Consider the following 25,670-nt stretch of genomic DNA (forward strand, 5'->3'; position numbering starts at 1 on the left):
ATGTGTCCTGGCTTCTCAAGAGTAAACCCAAGAATCACAAGTTCAAAATGTAGTAGCATTCTTAGAAGTAATTAAAACCTCTTCATTTTGCAAAATTGAAGCCTAAAGAAATTAAGTAGCATATTGATGTCCACAGAGTTCATAAAAACCAGAGTGTAAACCAGGACTCAGTATCTTGGCTATAATTCACTGTACATTTGGCTACATCAAAAGCCGGCCTCTAAAAATGTACTATCTTCATTCTGTTTAATGGAGCACCATTGAGAGAATCTTTATGTAAATGTCTGGGAACCAAAAGTCACCAGTTCAATCTTTAGTTAATATGGAGACTTTATTCATTGATTATGAACTGAAATGGTTTTTATGTTAATAGAGTTTGTTTTACCAATTACTTTCATAAAAGCATCACTAGGCAGTAAAAATACGTGAAGCATTTTTACAATATAAGAATTTCTAAACCAAAATATAACATTCAGGATGACATCTGTACAATTTTGGACTGAAATATTTCACTCACATTGTCTACTACAGCCTCCCATAATGTCTGCATTCCAACATGGGCTTGACCTCAGCCAGCCTCACGTTATCCCTTGAAATTCTGTACTATGATATCTTCTTCTAATTATGCTATATAAGTATATAAAGTTTTAAACGTTAAACTATCCTAAAATATTCTTAATTTTTAATTTTAATTTTATCCCATTCCCCCCTTTCCTATGTACAAAAGCTTTGTTTCCATTTTTTCCTTCTATTTTCACTTTTTTCTTGTCCCTGCCTTCCTTTCTCTCTCTGTCCTCCCTTGTTCCCCTTCCCATTTGAACATTTTTCCAATTTAAATCTTCTCAATTTTAAACCCATCTAAAAGTAGACATATAAACATAAGTAGGAGAAACTTAACAGCTACTCTAATATACCAATCTCAGACATTCAAAAGTTTTTGTTTAAAGGAACTGTGAAAAACTACAAAAATGTACAAACAAGTAAGTTATTTTTAAAAGCAACATTCTGGGTAAGATATCAGAAATCTTTGTTGAAATAAGTACTTTTAGGATTTAGTGCCTTATGTTCAATTATCTCTAAAATCAATTTTCCTCCTCAGAATTTTAGTTTGTTTAAAGTTATTTTTTACTTTACTTTCACATTTTATGAATTCTAGTGAAATAATCAAAGCATGAAGAAACCATAATCTACCAGGAAATTTCAATGGAATAACTGAAAATAAAGATGTCAATGTAGCACCCCAGTAAGAAGAAGCACATGTAAGCATTAGAGAAAAAAAAAGACACATTCATTCAATTGAGTTTCTGCCACTCTAGGACTAAATGAAACAGAGCAGAAGATGAATGCACAAAACAATCTACTAGATTAAGTGAAATGGAATGAGAAACTCTTTAATTGGATAAAATATAAGAGCTGAATTACAAATGCCACATAAATAAATAGCTCTAAATAATGTGTTTTTCCAGTTAAATAATGACTTTAATAAAACAGATGAAAATGTAGGCTGTGTTGTTTTTTTCTGCCTGTCAGATCTCATTAGCATTTCAATTTAAATTCTACAAGTGCACTCAAATCTCTCATTTGTACATCTGGCATAACTCAAAACACTGCCTTATTTGTGAAAAAGAAAAAAAATTAAGGCAAATGAGCCAATTCACAATATCTTGCAGTGGTATTTTAATGGGTGAAAACAATGTTGTTATTTTAGTGTTGTGTAATAGTAGGAGTCTCCCTGTGAAGAAACTGAAAAGATTTAGATAATACTTTCGAAGAAATTTTGTACTTAAAATCTTCAAAGCATGGAATTAAATGCTAATGCTGTCTTTATTTCAAATACAGAATTAACACACATAACCTTTTCATCAATAAACATAATAAACTTAGGAATGATAACTAAGGAAATAATAAACCAATAATTCTAATTAGATAGATATTATTACAAAGATTTTTGTGGAAAGGCTTTCCTATTAAACCACCATAAACACCATAAACACCAAAAAAGAAAAAAAAAAGAAATACATAGGAGAAAATTCTTCAAATTATTTGTGTTTAGTAGTGCCTCTAAATCAATAATGGACAATAAGAATCATAAAGTAATAGTTTCAAATTGTATTCCTAGGGTTTAGACCTACAGTTTTCAGAAATTAGAATTTTAGTAGCATTAATTAAAAGTGATTTTGGTACAAGTGGTCTGTGGATCATAGTTTAAGAAATGTTCACCTGAATGATAAAGTTCATTCTCTTCAGACTGCTAATCTTTCATAATTTGGCTTTCTCCTACCTCTTAATCTTTATTCCACAGAATGAATCACTCAATTCAAGCATCTAAATTTCACTACAACCATCTTATCTTAGTGCTGAGTACCAAATTCCAGATCTGAACCTCCTAAATCCTTGACGAAAAGATTTGGATAAGGCCATTTCAGTACAGCTCAAGGCATCATGCAATATGGAGAAAAGATGATAGGTGTTGGTCTTAATACAGATATCAGAACCAATCTCATAAATCAAGTTTTCCAACAAGCAGGTAAAACACAGATTAAACAAGGAAGAACAGTACAGGAAGACTATTTTGCCTAAGATTAATTGGTTCCTGCAAAGTTAACTTGATCCACTTACTAAAGGATTTCTTTTGACATAGGAACTTCTTTGTGTTACATTTAACAATATTTAGTTCTAATTGTCACTTTGTACTAAATTTTAGGTCAAAGAACAAATCAGGTACATCTTTTGTTGATACTTCTGAAAATGCTTCATAATAGTGTGATGTAACATTTGTCAATTCATATGTAATCCTAGAAGATAGTAAGAAATAGCAACTAAGGAATATTCAAGAGTTCAATCAATTTTCCAGATGGTTTCTCTTAGATTTGCTATTCCAGTTCATCTCTTTTAAGCATCATCATATTATTACTCTTGCATTTTTCTGTGTCAGTTAACAAACATCAAATCTTCCTTAATCAGTGGTTTTACATATGATTCAATAAATTATTTAGTATCATTTCCACCACCTTCATAAAATCTTTATCTTTCTCAAAATTTTCTACTTTGTATTGCCAATTTACCTTACATTCTTTAAGGTCTAAATCTGTCAACTAAAAGCATGGACACATTTGTCACATTTCTTAATTAACAGAATGGCAAAAATACTGATGTGATAGAAAATGACAGAAGCTGTGTTCCTCTGAATGAAGACTAATTTCATTTATTTCTACTTTATCAGGAAATGTTAATGGCATGCTTACTTTAATTCCCCATAGAACAAAGGAAGATGTGGATTGTAAACATTCTGGTAATACCCCTATGGGATTCCAAGAAAGCAATCAGCACTGAAAACATCTGTCAGAATCTAGTTTAAAAAACTCCACTAGGCTAAGCATCAAAAAGATCAGAGATAGAGTCAAATACCCTGGAGGATATAGGCTGGGAAGAGGATCACATGCCACTATGTGTTGGACTTGCCAGTGAGATAAGACACACTCAAATAGCAAGTCAACTAAGAGAAAAGGTTTAAAAAGCGCTTTTGCACTTTTGAATAACTAACATTTATATGTTTTATTTTATCAAATACTTACTATGTGTATAACAGGGATTTTTTGTACATATTTGGTTGTAGAATCATCAGAAAAATATTATATAAAGTTGGTTATATTATTGCTCTGTCACTTTTCCATTATTATGACAAAATACCTGAAGAAAACAACTCAGGAAAATTTGTTTTGGCTCACAGTTTAAAAGATTTCAGTAGACAGTCAGCTGACTCAGTTTTTTTCTTTCGGCCTCAGAAACATCATGGCAGAAAGGCATTATCTCATGGCAGGCAGGAAGAAGAGAGAGAGACAAAGACAGAGAGAGACAGATTGCAAGAGAGAGGAAGGACACCCCTTATGACCTACCTCCTCCAACTGGGCCACACTTAACTAATAGGTCATTCAGGTAGGAACTCAATAGTGAATTAACCCACTGATGAAGTTAGCAACCTATAAACACTGCAGCATTGGAAATCAAGCTTCTTTAATGCATGAGTCTTTCGGGGACACTTTCTATTAAAAGAATAACAATCATCATTTACAAAGAAGGCAATGGAACCTTGAGAAAACTAGCTCATTCCAAGTCTGAGATCTCCCAGGTAGCTGAGATGAAATTCAAAACCAATTCATCTCCTGAATTAGTCTGCTGCTGAATTTTGCATTTTATATTGTTTTACTATATATTTTGTTTAAAAAGATTCAAGAAATATAGTTATAATTTTGCTTAATGACAACTTATCTTTTCATTCCCAGCATCCAGCAGTATCTTATACATAATAAAAATTTAATAAATATTACCTGAGTTACACTGTCCATAATTAAATTAATGTCACATCTCCAATCATATGCACAACAAATTTACCATTCCCTTGAAATTAAGTTTGCTTTTATGATTTCAAATAACAGAAGAGAAATGCACCAATAGTTACAAAGCATCCATCTGAAAATATGAAAGGGGAGAATTTTAGTATCTTAATATACGACAGTTTGTCAGAATATGTAAAAACTTTTAGACCTGTGGAGTAGAATTGAGGACAGAGAAATTAACCAGCTACAGGCATCTGATTCTTGACAAAGTGGCCAAAAATATACACTGAAGAAAAAGACAGCTTCTTTAATAAACTGTGCTGGGAAAACTGATTATTTATATGTTGAAGATTGAAACTAGATTCCTATCTCTCACCCTGTATAAAAGTCACTTAAAATTGATCGAAGACCTTAATATAAGACAAAAACCTTGAAACTGCTGGCATAAAAGTATAGGGAAACAATTCAAGATATAAGAACAGATAATGACTTCCTGAATAGGACTTCAAGACTCCAATAGCTTAGAAAGTAACAGTAAGAATTAACAAAAGTGATTGTATCAAATTAAAAAGCATCTCCACAGAAAAAGAAACTAGAGTGTGAAGAGACAGCCTACAGAATGGGAAAAACCTTTAACAGCTACTCTCCCCTTGGAAGAGTAATATCCAAAGAACTCAAAAACTTAGCTCCAAAATCCTCATAAATAATCCAATAAAAATAAACTGAAGAGATTTTTTAAAAGAAATAAAAATGGCCAATAATTACACAAAATATTTCAACATCTTTAAGCATCAGAAAAATGCTAATGAAACTATACTGAGACTGGGAGCATGCTAGCACCCTGGCCTTCATCAAAGCAGACTGGTGAGGAACACCCAGCTGCACAGGGAGCTTACCAGTGCCCTGGCCTTCATTAGAGTAAACTGGTGAGAAACACCTAGCTGCAGGGGGAGCTTGCCAGTGCCCCAGGTTTTCATTGGAGCAGTCCAGTGAGGACCTCACAGCTGCAACAGGAGCTCACCAGCACCCTGGGCCTTCATCAGAGCAGTCGGGTGAGAACCACCCAGCTGCACAGGGAGCTCGCCAGCACCCCAGCCTTCAGAGAAGCAGACCAGTGAGGACTGCCCAGCTGCATGAAGAGTTTGCCAGCACCCAGGGCCTTCATCAGGGCAGACTGGTGAGGGCCGCCCACCCATTCCCCCATGACCACCGTGTTCTCGGGCCTCCTGCTTGTGCCAGTACATGAATCCAAACTGCAGAGGCACAGGTGGTCACAAAGGCCATTTTACTGAGCTCTAGAAGATAGAACAGAAGTGAACAACTGCAAAAAGGCCTCCATAGTTGGTAAATTGGAGGGATCACCACCTTCCTACAGAAATTGAACTATCTTCAGGGGAAGGCAGCGGGAACCTGTAGTAGAACCTTGCAGAGTTCAACCCTGCAGGAGGTCAGGGAGCTCAACTTGGGCCTTGCAGCTAGAATTCAACCTGAATCTCAGGAGTCTGCCATTGGCTAGCTGAGACTAATTGACTTAGTTTTGCACGTTGCAGCCCACATTGTCTATTGTGAGAGTAGAGATATACCCTGAAAGAGGCTCTTCAAATTTTCTTTCTTTTTCTCTTATTTTTAATTTTTAGTCTGAAAATTTTATTTTTCCCCTTCTGCACATTCGTCCTCTTCCTTTCTTCTTTTTTCCACTCAGTCTCTTGCTCCCCCACATTATTCTTCATCTCCCTTTTTGTTTCTGTTCCCGCCTTAATTTGTATTTCTTCTCTCTTTTTCCTTCACTTGAATGTCATTAGTTTCAAAGGAAAGTGAGTATAATATATAGCTTCCCTATTACTGTTAAGTTGTTCTAATTCTTGTCTTTGTTCTTGCACTCTGTCTTTCTCTCTGGTCTTCAACAGTTTCCTGGAGTTTGCATGATCATTCCAAGTCCTCTGGCTTCACTTGAAACCTTCTCCTATTATTCTACCTATCTATTCCTCTCCTCCTAACCCCTTGTAAGTCACCATGCTGAAGGGTAAAGTTGCTAAATTAAAAGTTTATTCACTATAAATATATTTTGGGCTAGTCCTCAATTTTGATTTAATTCACATGGTTTAAAGGTGATAGATTAATAACTACCACAAATGGTCAATTCTAAGCTATGCTTGATCCTATTGTGTTGCAGACTGTATCATCAGTTGGGCTAAAGGGTTGTGAGTTGTCCTTTCTGATATTATGCAAAGGAGAGTGTCTCGAAGTCATTAGAGACTCAAAACCTAAAGAGGAGTTATATCAGGCAGATCAAAATACTAACCCAGGAATTAAACCAAGAACAACCCAAAAATAAAAATAAAAATGAAAAAACACTTAAGCAAGGAACAAATACAGATTTCTAGCTCACCAATGGCAAACTCTAGGGGAAATGAGGTGGAAAAGTCTGACAATCAACAACCAGGACACCTTAAATTTGTAGCACAGGCAGTAACAAAACAGATAAATCAGGCTCTAGAAAAATTCAAAACAGAAATAATTGCCCATATAACTACAGAGATGGTGAGCACAATGAAGACATGATTAGAGACTCTAGAACAGAAACAGACCAAAAAAAAAAAAAAATAGATGAGCTTAGGACCATGAGAAGCCATGAATGCCCAGCATAGGAGAGAAATGGAAACCATAAACACCCAACATAGGAAAGAAATGGAATCCATGAAACAGATTCAAACAGATATCCAGAAAATTAAAAACTCTACTGAAAGCATTAGCGGCAGAATGAATGAATGCGAAGATAGAATTTCAAATCTAGAAGATAGGATTTCAGTCAGTGACCATGAAAAGAGAGATCTCTTAAAAACAGTAAGGAATCATGAGAAATTGATCCAACAACTCATAGATGATGCAAAGAAAAATAAAATAAGACTGATAGGAATCCATTAAGTAGCAGGAGAAAGTACAAATGACTTTAAAAAATTTCACAGAATTAATGACAGAAAACTTCCCAAACAAAGAGGAATAATTTGACATACAGATAAGTGAGGCATGTAGGACTTTGATTAGCCATGATCAAAGAAAATCTACAAGACATATAATAGTCAAGATCCTACGAACCTAACAGAAGAACAAAATACTACAAGCAGGTAGAGAAAAAGGAAACAATCCAACAGGAAGAGATGACAATCATAAATATATATGCACCAAATACTAACGCCCAAACTATATAAAATAAATATTAAGGGATATGAAAAACCAAATAAGCACTAATAAAATTGTAGTGGGGGACCTAAATACCCAACTATCACAAATCACATGCAAAGGAGAACCCATCAGAATCTCAGCAGACTTTTCAACACAAACCCTCCAGTCAAGAAGAACCTGGAGTGAGATATCTCAAGTCCGAAGAGAAAACAACCTCCAACCTAGACTGATTTATCCTGCAAAACTCTCTTTTAAAATGGATGGGGAAATAAGATACTTCCATAACAAATGACACCTGAGAAACTTCATGAATACCAAACCTGCATCAAAAACAATTCTAAACAATACCCTCGAAAAAGAAAATGAATGTCACAACATGATGAGGCCAAACAGAACAAATCAACCAGGCAAGGTAAGAAACTAAAGGGGGGGGGAATAAAAGGAACCACCAACAGGACAATAACATGACAATGGGAAGTCAATACATATCAGTTATAATCATCAATGTGAAAGGCCTCAATTCACCAATCAAAAGAAACAGACTGGCAGTATGGATTAAGAAGACAAATCCAACAATATGTTGTAAACAAGAAACACACCTTGTTCAAAAAGACACTCATAGACTGAAAGTGAAAGGATGGAAAACAGTTCTCCATGTGACAGCAGCCCAGAAAAAAGCAGGAGTAGCTATCTTATTCACAAAGTAAATTTCAAACCAAAACATATTAAGAGAGACAAAGAAGGCTGCTACAACTTTGTAAAGGGAACAATCCAAGAAGAAGACATGACAATCATAAATATACATGTACCAAATATTAATGTCCCAACTATATAAAACAAATATTAAGGGACATGAAAAACCAAATAAACACTAATGCAATTGTCATGGGGGACCTAAATACCCCACTATCACCAATAGACAGATCATCTAGACAAAAAATCAACAATGAAATACTAGAACTGAACCAAACTTTTGAACAAATGGACTTAAATGTCTACAGAGTGTTCCACCCCACAAAATCAGAATATACATTGTTTTCAGCTGCACATAGGTAATTCTCCAAAATAGACCACATATTAGCTCATAGAACAGGTGTTTTGTTTTGTTTTGTTTTGTACCAGGGATTGAACTCAGGCCCTTGCACTTGCAAGGCAGGTGGAGGTAGAACAGGTTTAAATAAATGCAAAGGAATTGAAGTTATATATATTATCAGACCATAATGCAATTAAGCTGGAGATCAATACCATAAGAAACAGTAAGAACTTCGCAAACACATGGAAAATGAACAACACTCTCCTGAAAAATCCTTTCACAGAGGAAATTAAAGATGACATTAGTCAATTTTTACAAATAAATGATAATGCCAAGACAATGTACAGGAATCTATGGAACACATACAATATAGAATAATCTATGGGACACAATGAAAGCAGTTCTACATGGAAAATTCTTAGCAGTGAATGCCCACACTAGGAAAACAGAGCAAGCTGAAACAAACAACCTAATGATGAGTCTTAGGCTCCTAGAAAAAGAAAAGCAAGAAAAACCGAAAGCTCCTACAAGAGAGGAAATTATAAAGATCAGAGCAGAAATCATCACAACAGAAACTAAGAGAACAATACAAAAAAAATCAATGAATCGAATAGTTGGTTTTTCTAAACAAAAAATAAAATCGATAAACCCTTAGCCAACTTTGTCAAATAAAGGAAAGAAAAGGCTTAGATCCATGCAATTAAGAATGAAAAATATACAGCAGAAATCCAGAGGATCATCAATACCTACTTTGAGAACCTGTGTTCTAATAAAATGGAAAATGCAGAAGAAATGGACAGATTTCTTGATACTTATGAATTATAAAGTTGAATGAAGATTAAAATAAATTCTAAACACCACAATTAAAATCAGTGAAATTGCAAACATAATTAAAAGTTTATCAACGAAGAAAATCCCAGGTCCTGATGCCTTTACTGCTGAATTCTAGAAGAAATTTAGAGAAGAACTAATGCCACTATTCTTTAAACTTTTCAATGAAATTGAAAGGGAAGCAATACTTCCAAATTTACTCCTGGAAGCAAGTGTTACTTTGATTCACAGACCAGGCAAAGGCCCAACCAAAAAAGAGAACTATAAGCCAATCACCTTAATGAACATAGATGCAAAAATCCTCAATAAGATACTGACAAACAGAATATAGAGGATCATCAAGAAGCTCATACAACCTGACCAACTCTGATTTATTCCAGGGATGCAAGGGTGGTTCAACATATGTAAGTCAATAAATGAAATACACTATATTAACAGAGTCAAGGACAAAAACCATATGATCATCTCAACAGATGCAGAAAAAGCATTTGACAAAATTCAACACCTATTCATGATTAAAAAAACACGTGCAGAAAATTGGAATAGATGGTCTTATCTCAACTTGATAAAGGCTATCCATGAAATACCAACAGCCAACATCATATTAAATGGCCAAAAACTGAAAACCTTCAAGTTAAAATCAGGAACAAGACAAGGATGCCCACTATCACCACTCCTCTTCAATATAATTCTGGAAACATTAGCCACAGCAATTAGACAAGAGAAAGAAATTAAAGCAATAAAGATAGGAAAGGAAGAAGTTAAAATGTCATTATTTGCTTACAGTATGATACTTCATATAGAAAACCCAAAAAACTGTGCCAAAATGCTTCTAGGCTTAATTGGCACTTTCAGCATAGTAGCTGGATACAAGGTCAATACTCAAAAATCAATAGCCTTCTTGTACACAAATAACAGAGAAATTAGGGAAACAATTCCTTTCACAGTGGCATCCAAAAAAATGAAGTATCTAGGAATCTATCCAATGAAAGAAGCAAAAGACCTCTACACTGAAAACTGTAGAACTCTGAAAAAAAAGATCAGAGAGGATATAAGAAAATGGAAAAATATCACCTGCTCCTGTGTAGAATCAACATAGTGAAAATGGCCATACTACCAAAACTACTATAGAGATTCAATGCAATTTTGATTGAAATTCCAACAGTGTATTTCACAGAATTAGAGAAAATAATCCAAAAATTCATTTGGAACCAAAAGAGACTTAGAATGGCAAAAGCCATTCTAGTCAACAGAGACATGGCAGGAGGTATCACAATTCCCAACTTGAAACTATACTACAAAGCCACTGTGATAAAAACAACATGGTACTGGCAAAGAAAAACAAGAGAGGATCAGTGGAATAGATCAGAAGATACAGAAACAACTCCAGATGTACTCAGCTATCGCATCTTTGACAAAGGAGCCGACCATCCTCACTGGAGGAAAGATACCCTCTTTAATAATGGTGTTGGAAAAACTGAATTACAACCTGCCAAAGATTAAAACTAGACCCTTATCCTTCACCATGCACTAAACTAAAATCCAAGTGGATTAAAGGTCTAAATATTAAAAAATAAACACTAAATTTGCTGGAAGATAAACTGAGCAGAACTCTCAAAGACATTGGCATAGGAAAACACTTTATGAACAAATCCTCAGGACCATAGGAACTAGCACAAAGAATCAATAATTGGGATCTCATCTTATTAAAATGCTTCTGCGCTGGAAAAGAAATCATTAACAGAGCTAAGACACAATCTACAATGTGGGAAAAAAATTTTGCCCTAGACAAAGGACTATTATCTACTATAAAGAACTAAAAAAAATCAGGCTCCCCAAATATAAAGACCCTATTCAAAAATGGGCATCTGAAATGAACAGACATTTCTCAAAGTAAAAGCAGCAAATAAATATATGAAACAAAGTTCAACATTACTAGTCATTTGAGAGATGCAGATGAAAACAACACTGAGATTCCACCTCACCCCACAAAGAATGACTGCTATCAAGAAATCAACCAATAACAATTGTTGGCGGAGCTGCAAGGAGAAAGGAACACTTCTCCATAGTTGGTGGGAGTGCAGATTGGTACAGCCTCTGTGGAAATCAACATGGAGATACCTCAAAGAACTAGGACTAGAGGTTCCATTTGACCCAGCTATCCCTCTGCTGGGTATCTTTCCAAAAGAATTAAAAGAATCATAGCACAGTGATACATGTGCACCCATGTTTATAGTGGCACAGTTTGTAATAGCTAAAATTTGGAAACAGCCCAATTGCCCATCCATTGGAGACTGGATAAAGATGTGGTTTTTCTATAATATGGAATATTACTCAGCCATAAAGAATGAGAAAATAGTGTAATTCATAGGGAAATGGATGCATATTGAGGCCATACTCTTAAGTGAAATAAATAAGACACCCATGTGTAAATACTGAACAGTTTCTCTGGTGTGTAAAACTAAAAGTATAAGTAAGATCCAAATTGTATAACTGACAATGTGAAATAGCAAGAAAGGGCTAAAGGTGTAGGGTAAGTGGGAAGGATAGGGGAAAGGAAATAAGGGAAAAGAAAAAAATATGAGAAAAGGAAAAAATGGAAACAACGTTTTTGTAAATAGGGGAGGATGGAGGGGATGAAGGGAGGGCAGGAGTATGGGAAAAAATGAGAACCAAGATTTGTCATGTCAAGGTACAATATCCCAATGATAAATGTAACTGTACTGTATATTTAAAAATAAATAATACCAATAAATTCAATGAAAAAACTATACTAAGATTCCATTTCATGCTAGTCAGAATGGCTATCAATAATACCATAATGAAATGTAATATTTTGTAAAATTAATATATAACATGAAAATAAATGTGTAGTAGAGAAAAAATTTTCAGAGAATGAAGCCATTCTTTTCTCGATTAACATAACTATTTTAAATGATGATTTTGTGATATCTAAATCATCAGCTATGATTTCAAAAAGTTTTAATTATAAATAAAAGGGAGTGAATACTACCTGTTACCCCTGTACTATGACTGAGTTCTTTCAATAAATTATTATTGAGCATCTACTCAGTTCCAGACACAATGCTATTCACTTGGCATGCATGTACAAGTTAAAAAATATGTGACCAAGTAATGCCACTGTTAAATATTTAACTAAGAGAATAAAAACCATATATTCATACTAACACCTGTATACAGATATTCATACAAGAATTATGCGTAATAATGAAAAGGTGTTAACAACTCAAATGTACATCAACTGATAAATGGATAATAAACTTTGATATATCCAAAAAATAGAAGAGTATTTGGCTATAAAAAGGAATGAAGCACTGATACATTCAAATGAAGTGAATGAATCTTTAAAGCATTATACTAAATGAAAAACAAACAAAAATCCACAAATTATATAATCTATTTAAATACACAGAGTAAAAAAAAAAATCCACAGCGAAAGAAAGATTGGTGCTTTTTGTTAGTTTTTTTTTATTTTTTATTTTTTTGGTACCGGGGATCAAACTTTGGACCTTGCACTTAGGAGGCAGGCGGCAGTACCACTGAGCTAAATCCCCAGCCCAAAGATTGATGTTTGCTAATGGCTAGAGGAAGGAAAATGGAATTGACAGTTACAGGGTAAAAGATTACTTTTTGGGTGATAAAGTTGTTCTGGAATTAGATAGAAATGGCAGTTGCATAGTATTATTACCATATTAAAATCCATTAAATTATACTTTGAAGAAGTGAATTTTACAGTATATGCATTATATCTTGTTTGTAAAAATCCAAAGATAATAAAATTATCAGTATTTAGTAAGAAGATTCCCCCATTATTTTCTTGGCTCTGCTCTGATAAAAGGACAGTCAAAAAATGACAGGAAAACTACCTTACTAACTAAATTAATTCACTGAAACTTAAAGCTAAAAAGAAAGATAATATTTCTCTAAAAATTTGCAGGTAGTAAGTCATGTTTTCTAAGCCAAAATATGGTTAACACTCAATACCCACACTAAAGTACTAGTCTGCTTTTCAAAAATTTTAAAATATCAAACAGTTGCCATATTTTATACTGCAATATTTTTGCAGTATAAAAACCTCTAATATTTAGGCAATTTATTAGTGTTCCTTTAAGATGTACAAAGAATTAAAATTGTGCTTTTACACTGCCACTGACCTCTACACTTCTATATAAACAAGTATAATTTCAAACCAACAAAAAATTAAGACGAATTAAGGGACATGATGAAATAATAATTACTTTGACTTTCATTTTTGTGTGGAGGCTGAATTTATTTTTCTTAAAAGGAAAATTTTAACAAAAGAATAAAAGCAAACAAAATTTCAACAGTGTACTTTTTTTCATATTAAGTAATAATCCATTTTAACCAAGGGGCTAGTTTTACCATAACCATTTATTAAATGTAAATCTATCCCATCATCTGAGATACTATATTTCACATATATTAAATATATATGTATGCATTTAGGTTTATTTTTCTTAAAAGGAAAATTTTAACAAAAGAATAAAAGCAAACAAAATTTCAACAGTGTACTTTTTTTCATATTAAGTAATAATCCATTTTAACCAAGGGGCTAGTTTTACCATAACCATTTATTAAATGTAAATCTATCCCATCATCTGAGATACTATATTTCACATATATTAAATATATATGTATGCATTTAGGTTTATTTAGGGACATTTTATCTGATTCCAACGGTCTGTTGATCTATTCACGTATGTTTTTGTTTTTTGTTTTTGGTACCAGGGATTGAACTCAGGACCTTGCACTTGCAAAGCAGGCGGAAGTACCACTGAGCTAAATCCTAGGCCTTCAAGTTTGAATATGACAATATTTTAATTGTAGAAGCTAACTAATATTGTGTAGATTTTAATGCTTGGTAGGACTAAGTATTACTTACATTTTTCTCTTTTTCAGTTTTTTCCTGACTGATACTGTTATATGTTAGCTTTTCTATATGTGCATTAGAAACAAAGTATTTAATTCTGTAAAATGGATTGTTGGTACTTTTGTTTAGTGCATTAAATTTGTACCTTAATGAATGGTGAGCTATTATTTTTAAAATATTGAGTGTTTGAGCAAGAATAAAAGAAGTATTTCTCTTTGTCAGTGTTTTAAATTTTTCCAGATACAAGTTTTCCACAAGTCTCACTACATTTGTTTTTAAGGATTACTTCATCTTTGTGACAATTGAAATGGATACTGATTTAGCCACTTGTGTTTGGGAGCATTTTGCTACATAATATGACAGACAAACTATCACAAATCCACTGTTACCTAAAGAAAAGCAACTCAGACATATGACTGCACTATTTTGAGATAAAGAGTATAAATAATAAAGGAGAACTGGTTCAAGTTCCTCAGAAACAATACTGAAAAGTATAATGTGTTTGCTTATATTCAAAGTTATTTTTAAATACAGGAATTTTTTATTAAGTTTATTGGTACATTTAAGGTAAATAATACAGTTACATTCATCATTGGGATCTTGTACCTCTACATGATATGCCTTGGTTCTTATTTTTTCCCCATTCCCCTGCCCTCCCTTCACCCTCTTCACCCCTCCCTATTTACAGAGACTTGTTTCCATTTCTTCATAAAGGAAGTTTTTTTAAATGCTTTGCTTCTGAGGTTTAAGAGGAGAAAACTCATTATTAAAGAATACAACACCAATTGTCTATTATTTCTCTAATGTCATTTTAGTAAATGGGTAAATATTAGCAAAAAAATCCAGATAACAGGAGCTTGGTATTTGATATAAATGAAGCATTAAAAAGAATTTTGCATTCTAAAATTGCCAGATTTTAGCAACTCTAGAGAACAAATTCTATTTCACATATCTGTAGAATTTATCACAAAAGGTCACCACCTTAACTGTACAAACACATTATTATGTAAAACTAGTTAAAAAGTCACACATATTTACTTCAAATCCTTTTACCATCTGTTGCATGTGGTTTATGCACTTAAATTATTTGAGAGACTTGCACAAGCTCCACATTTTAAAAATTGCCTCTGTCAAGACAGACAAATTCACCATCCAGATTCATAGTAATCTCTCATATAAACATCTCTAAAAACCACACACAAAAAAATAGGCTGGAGTCTGATTCATTCTTAATTCCATATTTAGGTGCTGGCATTGGGGAATCCATGATCATCCAAGATTTTAAAGATCCATAATAACTCTTAGTAACATTTACAATCAACACAACTCCAGATTCTCAAATGACCCACAAGATACTTATATTTCTTAGAGTTTAGTGTAAATAATTCACCCAAAATTAGGACATTAGGATAAAACATCATTTTCATGTGAGACTTTACACTGCATTCTTATTCACAAATGACCAAATCCTAAAAGGTATCTAACCAATGTCTGAAAGTTCACACATAACATGCCCTACCCTGATTTTAGGCACAACTCGAACAAGATTCTATAATTTTCCAAGCAATTATAAAAGTTATACAAAGATAAGAAAAACATAGTCAAATATGTAAGATCCTCATGACTTTGGATTTGGCAAGGATTTCTTAGATATAATACCAAAAGAAAAGGAACACAAATAAAATAGACAAATAGGATGTCAGTAAAATTAAAAATTTCTAGAAATCAAAGTGTACAATCAAAAAGTAATTCTTGGGGCCTGGGGGTTTAGCTCAGGGGTTCCACCACCTGCCTCGCAAGTGCAATGTTCCAAGTTTGATCCCCAGTAGCAAGAGAGAGAGAGAGATTAATTTTTGAGACAATTCAAGGAAGCTGGCAGAGTTGGAAGCAGAAGCAAATCACCAAGCATCTCTGTGATTTGGAGTCCACATGCTGGAATACAGCAATGCAGAGAAGAGAAGAAAGAGGGAAGTAGGTTTCCAGGACCCAGCAAGTATCTAACGCAAGAATTGGAGACAATAGGGAGAGTGAGGGGAAGGGCTTCAATGCAGAAGAGGGGGGTTGCAAAAAACCAAACCTCAGTAACTACAGGTGACTCCAGAGGCCTCCACAAGAAACACACCAGTGGAACAGAGTAGTGCACACTATGGAGGGTGATGGGTGATGGGTGATTACAGGTCAGATGTTTTTAAGAGAGGGTGATTGACTGTTCACCATTTCAGGTAGGGGCCAGCTGAACCTGGGTCTCAGAGTGTAGAGGAAAAGGTTACATTTGGACACAGATTGGAAGAACTGCAGTTGTGGTTCTGCACAGGTAGCCACAACTCAGAAGTTCAAGGCTGCAAACAGTCTTGAGAATAATCTGATAACATTCTGGGAACAGTCTATTTTGAGAAGGCATATATGAATAACTAGAACCAGGTGTTCATAAAAAATATTTTCTAATGCTTTGCTAGAGATAATCTGTAAGGAAATAACTTTTTATTCTCATGGAAGTATTACGCATGTACCTAATAAAAACCGAAGTTGGTGAGAGCTAGCTGCTGTTCTCCTGTGAGAGCTTTGGCCCTCTACTCCTCCGCAAAACTACATTCCTGCTGTCTGGCTATCCTTCACATCCCTGACAACAACATCAGAGTATCCACAGGTTGGCTCCATCTCAGAGCTCCCAGTGTCAAGGTAAGCCATGAGAGACACTCATGGTCAGGGAGCCTAACTAAAAGCAGAAAGAGGTGCCCAGAGTGCTCTGGGTTAAATGACTCGGGTGCCAGCCTCAAGCCAGAAACCAGAATCAGACTGAACTTCAGTGGACTTGAAAGCACAGACATTCTGGGATTACCCACCACACCACTGTGATTCTACTGCAAGCCTGATAGAATCAATGAATACAGATCTGGGCATTGTATGTCCCCTTTGTCTATGAGTGACATCAGAGACAACGCCCTGAAGTAAACTGTTTTTCTTCCTTTCTTAGCTTTTATTCTTTTCTTGATGTTTATTCTTCTTTTTATATGACTGTGAACACTGTTTCTAGTTTTTTTGTTGTTGTTTTGATCTGTTCTGGCATTCCTTCCTTCTTTCTTTCCCACCTGTCATCATGTTTCCCAAGGCATGTGTAATCTTCCCTTGCCCTTCAGCCTTGTTTCTAATCTTTTTCTCTTCTTATATTTCTCTATTTTTTTCCTCTCCCCCTTTAAAATTTTCTCCTGTGAGGGTAAAATCATTCTATCAAGGGGCTATTTACTGTATAAAATTCTCTAGTTTATTTTAGATTTTCATATACAGCTACAAATCTTGTTCATATGATAAAAGGTGGTAAATTCATAGTTACCACAGTTTGCCATTTTCTAGGCTGTACTTGATGCTAGTGTTATTACTAATTGCACCCTGCATCAATACAGAAAGTAATCTTAAAAAATAGAAAATGAGAAGACAGAAGCAAGATGGAATTCTAGACTTCTAGTTCACCCAAGACAAACACAGGGGTCAGTGAGGAAGAACAGTTTGAAAGTCACCCACCTGAACTCTCTGAAATGGTAACAGTGGAGGTAATAAAGTACATAAATGAGATTCTAGAAAAAATGAAATTAGAAATAATTTTTTTGATAAGGAGATTAAAATTAAGGATATGGTTAGTGGATCTAGAGTAGATACAGACAAAAAAAAAATTGAGGAGCTTAGGAAAGTGATGGAAACAATGAATGCCTAACATAGGAAAGAAATGAGATCCATGAAATAGATATCTAGATTACAAATTCTATTAAAAGTACACACAGCAGAATCAACCAATTGAGGACAAAATATTAGAACTAGAAAACACATCTACAGTTAGCAATCATGAAAAGAAAGATTTCTTAAAAATATCAAGGGACCATGAAAAATTAATCCAACAGCTGCTAGATGATGCAAAAAAGAATAAGGTAAGATTGATTGGATATATTGAAAAATTTAGAAGAAAGCATAAAGGACATTAAAAAAAAAAACCCTGTTCACAGAATTAATTGCAGACTACTTCTTCTCAAACATGGAAAAAGTATTTGACATACAGATAAGTGAAGCATGTAGAACCCCAGTTGTCTATGACCCACCAAAAAAAAAAGCACCATGGCATACAATAGTTATGATTCCAGAAATTCAACAGAACAGACTGTTAAAAGATGTTAGAAAGATGAAGCAAATCACCTATAAACGATCACAAAAGACTTATCCACACAAACCTTTAAGTCAAGGAGAGATTGGTGTAAAGTATTTCAATCTCTAAAACGAAACAATCTCCAACCCAAATTGATGTACCCAACAAAACTTTCAAAATAAATGGAAAAACAAGATACTTCCATGACAAAGAACACCAGAAAAAAATCATTACCACCAAACCAGCGCTCTAAAATATTCTGGAATATATTCTCTAAAGAGATAACAAGGACTACAATTCCATGAACTCCAACAGAATCCACCAGGCAAGGCAAAAAATTACACAGAGGGAAATAAAAGGGAACCAACAATAGAAAAACTATATGATAAGGATAAGTAAATACATATCAGTTATAACCATCAATGTAAATGATCTCAATTCACCAATGAGAAGTGGAATGTCAGAATGAAAAAAGAAACAAGCACTGACAATATTGTTGAATGCAAAAAAAAATTTAACGAAAAAAATTCATAGCCTAAAAGCCAAAGGATAAAAAAAATAGTCAACATGACAGGAATTTAGAGAAAAGTAGGAATAGCTATTCTATTTGCAAACAAACAAAGTGAATTTCAAGCCAAGACTGATCAGAAGAGACACAGGTCACTACATACTTAAGGAAACAATCCAAGAGGAAAATGTGACAATCACAAATAATATGTGTCAAATATGAGCATATCCAACTATACAAACCAAATTAATGGACATGAAAACTCAAATAAGCACTAATACAATTGTACTGGGGACCTCATTACCCCATTGTCACAAACAGACAAATGAACTAGACAAAAAAAAATCAACAGACAAATATCAAACTGAACCAAACTTTTTTTGTTTTGGTACCAGGGATCGAACTCAGGTCCTTGCGCTTGCGAGGCAGGCCACCAAACCGCTGAGCTAAATCCCCGGCCCCTGAACCAAACTTTTGAACAAATACACTTAATAGATATCTACAGAGTATTCCACCCTACATCACCAGAATACACATTTTTCTCTGCTGCACACAAGGCTTTCCCCAAAATAGACCATATGCTAGCTCATAAAACAAGCTTAAGTAAATGTAAAGGAACTAAAATTATCCATTGCATATTATCAGACCATAGTGAATTGAAATTGGAAATCAATGGCAAAGGAAACCACAAAACTGCATAAACATATGGAAATTAAATAACAACCTCCTGAACAGCAATAGGCCACAAATGAAATTAGAGAAGAAATTAGTTTCTACAATTAAACAATACTGCCATTACAACACACCAGAACTTATAGGATGCAATGAAAGCAGTCCCACAAGGAAAATTTATAGTACTGAACACCTACATCAGAAAAAGAGAGTGAGGTCAAATAAGTAACCTAATGTTGAACCTCAAGCTTGTATGAAAAGAAGAGTAAGTCAAGCCCAGAGCTCATTCAGTGGAGGAAACTATAAAGATCAGAAAAGAAATCAATGCAATTGAGAGTAGGAAAACAATACAAAGAATTAATGAGATTAAATTAATAAGATTAGAGATTTAATTAATGAAATTAAATAAAATTGACAGACCCTTAGCCAACCTTATCCAAAAATGGATATAAAAGAAATCCATGCAATTAGAAATGATAAAGGTGAAATCACAACAGATCCTGCAGAAATGCAAAGGATTATCAATACCTACTTTAAGAACCTGTATTTTAATAAAAGGGGAAACACAAAAGAAATAGATACCTGGATTATGAATTATGAATATGAATTACCACAGCTGAATCAAGAACATGTAAAAATTCTAAGTATTTTCTATATCAATCAATGCCATTAAAAATCTACCATAAAATAAAAACCCAGATCTGGACTTTTTCACCACTAAATTCTACAAGAAATTTAGTGAGCTAATTGTACTATTCTTCTAATTATTTAATAAAATTGAAAGGGAAGCAATACTCCCAAACTCATTTTCAAAGCAATTGTTACCCTGATACCCAAACCTGAGAAGGATACAACCAAAAGAAGAGAACTACTACAAGCCAATATCCCTAATAAACACAGAAGCAAAAATCTTCAATAAAATACTGGCAAACAAAATGTAGCAAATCATTGAGAAGATTATATATCATGATCAAGTAGGTTCATCCCAGGGATTCAGGGATGCCTCAACATATACAAATCAATAAATGCAATAAACCACATTAACAAAACCAAGCACAAAAAATATATGATCATTTCAATTGACAAAGAAAAAGTTTTTTACAAATTCCAACACGCAGACTAATTATGAAAATCATACAGAAAATTGGAATAGATCATCTTTATTGCAATCTGATAAAAGGCATCTATGACAAACCAACAGTCAACATTGTACTAAATGATCAAAAACTGAAAGCTTTGACTCTAAAATCAGGAACAAGACAAGAATGCCCACTATCATCACTCCTACACTTGATCTTAGCCAAAAGGCCGAGAAGCGATCATCATCACTCCTATTCAATATAGTTTTGGAAACACTAGCCAGAGCAATGTGATAAGAGAAAGAAATAAAAAGAATAAGGATAAGAAGGATGAAATTAAGATATTATTTGCAGATGACATGATACTCTACATTAGAGGACCCTAAGAACTCCACCAAAAGATTCCCAGATATAATAACCAAATTCATAGCAGAGCAGGATACAAGTACCATGCACTAAATTAAAATCAAAATGGATCAAAGATCTTAATATTAATACAGAAACACTAAGTCAGTTGGAAGATAGAATAGGCAGAGAACTCTTTGAAGACATAAGTATAGGCAAAGACTTTATGAGCTAAATACTGATCATACAGAAAATATCAGAAAGAATCAACAATTGACATCTCATCTTATCAAAAAGGTTTTTGCACAGCAAACAAAACCACCAACAGAGTAAAGAAACAATCCACAAGAGTGGGAAAATATTTTGGCCAACTGTTCCTCAGACAAAGGGTTGATATCCAGAATATCTAAAGAACTCAAATAAATTAGATACCTCCAAATTTTAAAACCCAATCTAAAAATGGGCATCTGAAATGAATACATACTTCTCAGATGAAGAAGTACAAACGACAAATAAATATATGAAAAAAGTGCTCAATATCACTGGTCATTTGACAGATGTAAATTAAAACAATGTCGAGATCCATCTCACTTCACAAAGAATGGCTGTTATCAAGAAATCAAACTATCGCCAGGCGTGGTGGTGCACGCCTGTAATCCCAGGGCTCAGTTGTCTAGTTAAATTATTTAACTGTATGATCCAATCTGTAACACAATTTATTTTATCTACCTTTCTCATTCATTCTTTAGCTTCAAAGTTATGAATAACTATGAGGTCAAAGTTAAAAGGTAATGTTGACTCAAATATTTATATTTTTATGAAAATAACAGGTTGGATTTTGAAATAATTGGTTGACAAAGCAAATTCAATAATTATTTTATATTTTTAAGATAGTCCTAAATCTATTTAAATGCCATTTGCATATTAAAAAATCACTAGCCAAGTACCACATTACAAAAAAAAAAAAAAAAAAAAAAAAAAAAAAAAAAAAAAAAAAAAAAAAATCAACCAACAAGAAATGCTGGCGAGGCTGTGGGGAAAAAGGAACACTTCTCCACTGGTGGTGGGACTGTAGAATGGTGTCACTGTGGAAAAGTGCAGATTCCTCAAAAAACTAAAATTACAGATTCAATTTGGCCCTCCTGTTCTCCTTAGTATCTTCCCAAAAGAATTAAAAGCATCATCTAACAGTGACATATGCACACCCATGTTTACAGCAGCACAATTTGTAATAGCTAAATCTTGGAAATAGCCTAAATGCCCATCAATTAATAAATGGAAAAAGAAGATGTGGGTTTTTTTATACAATGGAGTGCCATTCTGTCATAAAGGATAAACTTTAGACATTTCTAGATAAATGGATGTATCTTGAGACCATAGTCCTAAGCAAAATAAATTGGATACACATGATTAAATATCACATTGTTTCTCTGATGTGAGAAACCAAAGTGTAAATAAGGACCAAAATGTATAATAGATATTAGAAAGTAGGAAGAAAATATTCAAATGTGAAGGGGAATTGGGGAAGGTGGATGGGGAAATGAAGGAAGAGGAAAAAAGAATAGATTGAAGAAAATGGAAACAAAGCTTTTGTAAATAAGAAAGAGAAGAGGAGTTTAAGGGAGAGGAGAGGATTGGGGAAAAAGCAAGAGATAAGATATATTACATACAGGTATAAATTCCCTATGATGAATGTTATCATTATGTATATTTAAAAGTACTAATAAAATTGATTTTTTCAAAACAGCAATTGTTGGTTAATAAAGGGAAAAAAGCAAATTGGAATGGGAGAAATACTCACAAATTATATACATGATAAAAGGCTAAAAATCCAGAAAGAATTCTTACAATTAACTCAAGACAATAAATAACAAATAAAACAATTAAAAATTGGGCAAATGATTTGAATAGGCATTTCTTCAAAGATTTACAAAGGGCTAACAAGCCTTATGCTTGTATGAAAATTTTTAATATAATCCATATCCCTCTTTAATAAATTTAGAATCTTATAGTCATCACAGAACACTTGAAAAACAGTTTCCTTTCTACAAAAGATATTAGACCCCAAGGGACAATCAATGACAACTGTATTTTATTATTCTTTTATGATAGAGCACTTACTATTGATACATTATTTAGTAATAAACTAAAGTGTAAATAATTATATGAGTTGAATTAAAAATCACACTGTTAATTCTATTAAGGCCCGTGTGAACAGAATAGAGTACATATTTCTATAAAATGTAAATTAATTCCTTTCTAAAAATTACAGTGACAGGGCTGAGGATATAGCTCAGTGGTGAAGCATACACTTAATATTTTCAAGGTCCTGGGTTCAATCCCCAGTGCCACACACATATACAAAATTATGGTGACAATAACATCAGATATTAGAGGTCAGAGCTTAAGGTCCTAATGAGAGTTTCCTTGATAGAAGTGGGCTACAGGATCAGATAGGCAGGATAATATGGCCTGATAAATTTAGAATTTCAAATTTCTCCACTAATAACAGAGATTTTCATTCATCAATTGATGTATTCACTGACATTAAATTACTGTATATCAGGCATTAAGAAGAGAAATATGAATAAACCACATTCTTGCTATTCAGGAAATTTTTGTGTACTTCTCCAAAACACGTTTGACTAGAAAGAAAGACAATGGAGAAAAATCTAAATTATCTAATTATTCAAAGATGTGTAATTTGCAAGTCATTCAAAATGGAAGTTGGTATTCACAAAAAAATTTAAGTCTACTATACTTTGCTCTAAGGAATCCACAAAAAGACTGATTACTAAATAAGTAGCCTCACTTTCACTTTCTCATTTCATCTTTGATTAGGCTCAGTCTGAAAGTCAATCACCCTAATTTCATCTAATTACCAATTTCCTTCAAGAACTGGCACATAAAGAAACATTAATATTCTCTAAAAGTTAAACAGAATTGGGAATAATTTGAAATCTGTGCCTAAATAACCTTAGCAGTAAACTCCCGGTAATGGGCAAAATATCAAATCTGTAGAACTGAAGACTTCAGTCCTTCAGGACAGAGAACCATCTGTTCATGATGACTGTTACAGAGAATTACATCAAAGTATTTGCATTTATCCCAGTCACAAATTGTGTTTCAGATACTATTTCTCAGTAGTTTGTATTCAGCAACCCCAGCAATCATGTAATATCCAATATTTAAAAGAAAAAGTATTTCCAGGAAAGCAGAAACTATAGAAAAGTCAAATTCAACTTGGGTGAAGCTGACCCAACTTCATGATGAAATGATGATTCATATTGAAAGCAACCTAAAATATAAAGAATAAATAGTACAGGTAAAATGAATGTAAAGTGCAACTTTTAAATTTTACAAAGTAAACTTTACCGGGGATTGAACCTGGGTCCTTGCACTTTCAAGGCAGGCCACCGACTACTGAGCTAAATCCCCGGCCCCAACAAAGTAAACATTTTGAATGAGTATACTATTACTTAATTTGTCTTGTCACTGATAGTAAAAATTGAAGGAGAACAAAGATAGTGCAATAGGTTACACGTGCAGAAAATGTCACTTTCATTATTAAAGAATTGATTTCACATTATTATAAATTTTGATCCTTATTTACACTTTCAGTTTCTCACACCAGAGAAACTATTCAGTATTTACATGTTTGTCCTATTTATTCCACTTAAGAGTATCGCTTCAATGTGTGTCCATTTAGCTATAAATGTCTCTGATTCTCATTCTTTTACTCCATTTTATTAAACATACACACACACACACACACACACACACACACACACACACACACTTTCTTTTTCCAGTCTCCAACTGATGGGCAATTAGGCTGTTTCCAAGTTTTAACTATTACAAACTGCAGTTATTAACCTGGGTGCACATACATCACTGTGGTATGATTCCTGATTCCTTTAATTATTTTGGGAAGAAACCCAAAAGGGGAATAGTTGGTCAAATGGGACCTCTAATCCTAGTTTTTTGAGGTATCTCCATACTGATTTCTACAGTAGTTGTATCACTCTACACTCCCACCTACAGTGGAAAAGGGTTACTTTATCAGCACAACCCCACCAGCATTTGTTATTGGTTTATTTCTTGATAGCAGCCATTCTTTCAGGGATGAGGTAGAATCTCAGCGTTATTTCATTTGCTTCTCTCAAATGACCAGTGATGTTAAACATTTTTTCATATGTTTATTTGCTATTCCTACTCCTTTGTCTGAGAAATGTCTGCTCATTTCAGATGCCAAAGGGGAAGGAGAAATGGAAGGGGTAGGGTAAAGGAAAAAAGAGAAAGGAATAAATATGAGAAAAATGGAAACAAAGTCTTTGTAAATAGGGAGGGGTGGAGGGGTTGAACTGAGGTCAGGAGAATGTGAGAAAAAATAACAACCAAGATATACTAGGTAAAGATACAAATTCCCAATAATGAATGCCAGCATACTCTATACCTAAAAAGTACCAATAAAATTAATGAAAAAAATGAACAATACACTTAGATGTTTAGAAATAATATAGGTCTCCCTCAAGAGCCTCATTGTCCAGGGAGCAAAAGAAAAATAATTTTTGTTCAGGTTATATACCTAATAACCTGGTAGAAATATAGATATTGGGTTAGATACATAGATAGTGG

At 33.7% G+C, this 25,670-nt stretch overlaps 1 protein-coding gene and 1 pseudogene across 1 annotated transcript in view; both read right to left on the reverse strand.

Annotated features, from left to right (window-relative positions):
- Macrod2 (mono-ADP ribosylhydrolase 2) overlaps positions 1-25,670 on the reverse strand; it is a 1,911,462-nt gene that overhangs the window by 1,772,844 nt on the left and 112,948 nt on the right. The window lies entirely within an intron of this gene.
- LOC117285247 lies at positions 20,751-20,928 on the reverse strand (annotated as a pseudogene).

The sequence above is a fragment of the Fukomys damarensis genome, unplaced genomic scaffold, assembly GCF_012274545.1.
Source record: "Fukomys damarensis isolate Sample0158 unplaced genomic scaffold, DMR_v1.0_HiC HiC_scaffold_7, whole genome shotgun sequence".
NCBI lineage: Eukaryota > Metazoa > Chordata > Mammalia > Rodentia > Bathyergidae > Fukomys > Fukomys damarensis.